This window comes from Littorina saxatilis, linkage group LG17, assembly GCF_037325665.1.
Source record: "Littorina saxatilis isolate snail1 linkage group LG17, US_GU_Lsax_2.0, whole genome shotgun sequence".
Taxonomy (NCBI): Eukaryota; Metazoa; Mollusca; class Gastropoda; order Littorinimorpha; family Littorinidae; genus Littorina; species Littorina saxatilis.
In genome coordinates, this window is record NC_090261.1 from 38,396,303 (window position 1) to 38,401,789 (window position 5,487).

Here is a 5,487-nt window from a genome sequence, read left to right on the forward strand (position 1 = left end):
GACACATACTAAAACGCAACATCTTGACTGTATCCTCTGCAGAGTTGGAGTTTGTTGATGAATTGATTTAGGAGATTTACACATGTGGCTTCAAAGGAAAATAATTATTTTTAAAAAAAATCCCACTCTGCACATAAAATATCCAGACTGTTGATTTTTTGTACGTGTCCAAGAGAAGGGATAGCCATTTTCCCATGTCAAATTAAGCTTGGGGCAGATGTGAGATGTTGAGCATGATTGTTTTCAGTAAATAATTTTTTTTTTTACGACAAAGGCAGATGTGATATATTGAGCATAACAGTTTTCAGTAAATAACGTTGAGGGCGGGGATGTAGCTCAGTCGGTAGCGCGCTGGATTTGTATCCAGTTGGCCGCTGTCAGCGTGAGTTCGTCCCCACGTTCGGCGAGAGATTTATTTCTCAGAGTCAACTTTGTGTGCAGACTCTCCTCGGTGTCCGAACACCCCCGTGTGTACACGCAAGCACAAGACCAAGTGCGCACGAAAAAGATCCTGTAATCCATGTCAGAGTTGGGTGGGTTATAGAAACACGAACATACCCAGCATGGTTCCTCCGAAAACGGCGTATGGCTGCCTAAATGGCGGGGTAAAAAAACGGTCATACACGTAAAATTCCACTCGTGCAAAAAACACGAGTGTACGTGGGGGTTTCAGCCCACGAACGCTGAAGAAGAAGAAGAAGTAAATAAAGTTGTGTTTTTTAACGGCAAGAACTGCTCCTTTAAGTCAGCGTGGCAAGTTTCGGCCAGCCCATGTTTCTTGACAGCTGACGAGGGAAAGCTGACAGATGAAATGTGGGTCAGGGGAACACGGGACAGCTATTGTGACTGCTTGGCTACGTTAGGGTCACGGAGGCGACATTGCAGGGGACCCAGTGTATAGTGCATATATTGTATACTTAAGTACAAACCTTGGTGTAATAAATTACCCTGAAGTATTAGACCAAAGCCCCCCCCCCCCCCCTCTCCCCAGCACCAGCAAATGACCGTATAGAATCGTCCCATATGGTCAAAATCAACCCAAAAGGACATTAATCCAGAAAGAACGAACAAACTGAAGTCCCCTGCGGGCGGGGATGTAGCTCAGTCGGTAGCGCGCTGGATTTGTATCCAGTTGGCCGCTGTCAGCGTGAGTTCGTCCCCACGTTCGGCGAGAGATTTATTTCTCAGAGTCAACTTTGTGTGCAGACTCTCCTCGGTGTCCAAACACCCCCGTGTGTACACGCAAGCACAAGACCAAGTACGCACGAAAGAGATCCTGTAATCCATGTCAGAGTTCGATGGGTTATAGAAACACGAAAATACCCAGCATGCTTCCTCCGAAAGCGGCGTATGGCTGCCTAAATGGCGGGGTAAAAACGGTCATACACGTAAAATTCCACGAATGCACGTGGGAGTTTCAGCCCACGAACGCAGAAGAAGAAGAAGAAGAAGTCCCCTGCAATAGGGTAGGCAATGTGTTTTTTGCACGCTTTGAATTGTTAACATAAGTGTTCTTAGTTGTGATAGTATACGACTCTGAGAGGTAAATGCATGTAGTGATAAGTTAGCAAAGATCTTCTGTTTTTCTCGCTATTGTTACATATAATATAATTGACTTTTTACGCCTTGATGTCATAAAGCCTCTGTAAGTGGATTGGTGATGCGTGCATGCTGTGAATTGTACAGAAGTTATTACTTGAGATAGTATATGACTATAAGAGCGTAATAAAATGACTTATAGTTAGATTGTAATACGTACGTTATCAAACAGGTTGCCTTTTGAGTAATCTATAGTCTTTCTTTGCTCTTAAAATTCGATCCAAATAAACTGAAAATGTGATCCAAACCAAATGAATTATTCAAACAAACTGAAGAAGATGCGTTAATTTGTTGTTGTTTTTTGTTCATTGGTCTTATTTAATTGTCTGTTTATTGGTATGTTTGCTTTTTGTCCACTTCATCTCCAAAGGCTCATTTCGAAGCTGAAACAAAAGATTTGAAACGAAGATAAGAATCACAGTAAATATCTCGACAATAACGAATAATTACAGACCAAATGACCTACCTTTTTTTCAACCGAAGAAAACTGTGAGTAGAAGAAAACGGGAACATACCGTTGATTTCAGTCTCATTCAAGACGGTCAGACAATCTAAGAATTGGTGCAAATTGTTCTCTCGACTTGAATCTCTTTTGACAAACCTAAGGCTAGTGTCATTTTCAGACAACCAGCAACTTGCGTCTCAAAACTACCCTCTGGCTAAACAAAATCGACCAGAACATTGGGTGGAAGATATGTTCTCTTTTCAGATAGACCTTCGCGACAAAAAGATGGGACGTTGGGTTTTATCAGCCCTCTGGGGACGCAATTGTGTGTGACGTGTACGATGGCGTATGTCTGAATGACGTCACGGGGGTTTATCTCGAGTTGCAACATGGATCTCCGGCTTAATATTATCAGTACTGGCTACCGCTGTGGAACTGAAACAACTTTGTTTTTGTTGTAAATATGTTTTTTTGTGTGTGCATGGTGGTATATTTCCTTCGGTTTCTTGTCGTTGCATCTAACGTGAAGAGTTAAATTCGCACATTCACCCAAACCCCCACCTCTCTCTCTCTCTCTCTCTCTCTCTCTCTCTCTCTCTCTCTCTCTCTCTCTCTCTCTCTCTCTCTCTCTCTCTCTCTCTCTCTCTTAATTTGAATAATTCTGGCGATAAATATAACAGCCTACAGGTTACTTAATGCGCAGAATGAGATTTTTTGTGCTGAATTTATTTTACAAATGGACACTGGTGTCAGACTGAGTTACAATAATTAATTCAGTTGCAAAAAAAATCAACTTTGCAAAATAAATAAATAAATAAATAAATAAACGAATAAATAAATAGATAGCCTTTATATATAAACAAATAAATTAATAAATAGATTAATTAATAAAACATCTAGGCTTTCGTGTTTTGGTGTTTATCGTAGGGGAAGCAGGGGCGGATCACATAATTTTTAAGGGGGGTTTCTAAATTTCTTTTAGGGATAATTTGACGACACGAAGCGTTTAGTTGAGGGTGCGAAGCGTTCGAAACCTCATAGGAGGGTACGGGGGCATGCCCCCCTCCCGGAAATGTTGATTAAAGACAAGGAAAATGGAGCAATCTGGTGCAATCTGAGCCAAGAAACTTCAGTAAATTTAAGAAGACAGATTTGGATCAAAATAACGGCAAATGACCGATCTGGTGCAACCTGAGCCAACAAACTACCCAACTACTTTCCAAAACAGTCACTTAGAAGACAAAGGCCGGCTTCTAGGGGGGGTCTGATAAAAATCAAGGAAAATGGAGTAATCCGGTGCAATCTGAGCATTAGTTTTTCTTGATTTTCAAAACAAATTTTCTCAATTTTTAATTTTTTTTAATTTTAGGCTAGGGGGGGGGGGGGGGGGGGGGGCGGAAACCCCGGAAACCCCCCTGGATCCGCCGCTGGGAAGGATACTCTTTCTACAAACAATAGCATTGACAAATCAAGGGAAGTAATTCAGGACATTTAAAATCATGCTAAACTTTAAAAAAATAAATAAAAAAACAAACAAAAAAAACCGCGAAGTCAAATAAAAATAAAGAAACAAACATCCAAACCTTAAAGATCAACAAGGCAAAAGGACAAGCCAACATAACGACAAGAAAAGAAGAGACCGCGGAGATTTCTTTAATTACGTTCATTAGGTCTGAACACGGTCAATTGTCCCCTGGCGAACCCTCGTCCTCTCTATTGATCTGAGGGCAATTATGACCGTGTTTACATATGCCAACCTTTCAGTTTTTGTCTCCACAGCCGCTTTTCTCCAAGTACTTAACGAGAAAAGAAAAACAGCTGACCGACGGGGAGGGTGAAATTAGCCTGCTTCAATTCCTAAAATGGTTGGAAAAGGAGCCTTGCGGGAAAAAAAGAAGAAGAAAAAGAAGAAAGAAAGAAAGAAAACAGACTGGAAGGGCTAGTCTGTTTTTCCCCATGTGATCATCTTGGGCTAGTTTACCTTGATTCATGTGCTCGGCTAGGGTGTGTCTGTTTTGTTCCATATAATCTTTTAGGCTAGTTTACCTTGATCCATATGCTCGGCTAGGGTTTGTCTGTTTTGCCCCATGTGCTCAGCTAGGCCTTTTCTGTGTTGCACCATGTCTCAGCTAGGGTTAGTCTGTTTTGCACCATGTCTCAGCTAGGCCTTTTCTGTGTTGCACCATGTCTCAGCTAGGGTTAGTCTGTTTTGCACCATGTCTCAGCTAGGGTTAGTCTGTTTTGCACTATGTCTCAGCTAGGGTTAGTCTGTTTTGCACCATGTCTCAGCTAGGGTTAGTCTGTTTTGCACCATGTCTCAGCTAGGGTTAGTCTGTTTTGCACCATGTCTCAGCTAGGGTTAGTCTGTTTTGCACCATGTCTCAGCTAGGGTTAGTCTGTTTTGCACCATGTCTCAGCTAGGGTTAGTCTGTTTTGCATCATATCTCAGTTAGGGTTGGTCTGTTTTGCACCATGTCTTAGCTTGGGCGTGTCTGTTTTGCACCATGTCTCAGCTAGGGTTAGTCTGTTTTGCACCATGTCTCAGCTAGGGTTAGTCTGTTTTGCATCATATCTCAGTTAGGGTTGGTCTGTTTTGCACCATGTCTTAGCTTGGGCGTGTCTGTTTTGCACCATGTCTCAGCTAGGGTTAGTCTGTTTTAATCCATGTGCTCAGCTAGGACGTGTCTGTTTTGCCTCATGTGCTCAGCTAGGGCTGCTTATTATTACTTACCCGACTGAAAACGTTCTCAATTACGTTGATAAAAATTTGATAAACGCAAGCCGTTTAACCGCAAGTCTGTATGGCACACAATGGCTTACCTCAGGGGTGCCCCCCGCGGGTTAGGGGGAAGAATTTACCCGATGCTCCCCAGCATGTCGTAAGAGGCGACTAACGGATTCTGTTTCTCTTTTTACCCTTGTTAAGTGTTTCTTGTATAGAATATAGTCAATTTTTGTAAACTGATTTTAGTCAAGTAGTATGTAAGAAATGTTAAGTCCTTTGTACTGGAAACTTGCATTCTCAAAGTACTACGTTGCAAGCCCCTGGAGCAAATTTTTGATTAGTGCTTTTGTGAACAAGAAACAATTGACAAGTGGCTCTATCCCTTCTCCCCCCTTTCCCCGTCGCGATATAACCTTCGTGGTTGAAAACGACGTTAAACACCAAATAAATAAAGAAAGAAAGAACCTCGGGGGTTTGGGAAGTATTTCACAGATATCTTCAAACAGATATGCATCTTTATGCATGTATGCATGAACGTCCCTTTTCTAAGTTGATGCATTCCTTTGCCAACACTGAGATTGCCAGCAAAGATTTTGCGCAGGTACTTCAGTCATACGTCTACGAACAGCAGATAAACATAATAAAGAAAGAAAAAGTGGATAGACCATAACAACTTTTAAAAACATAAAACGGTATTATTATAAATATCTTCAAGAAC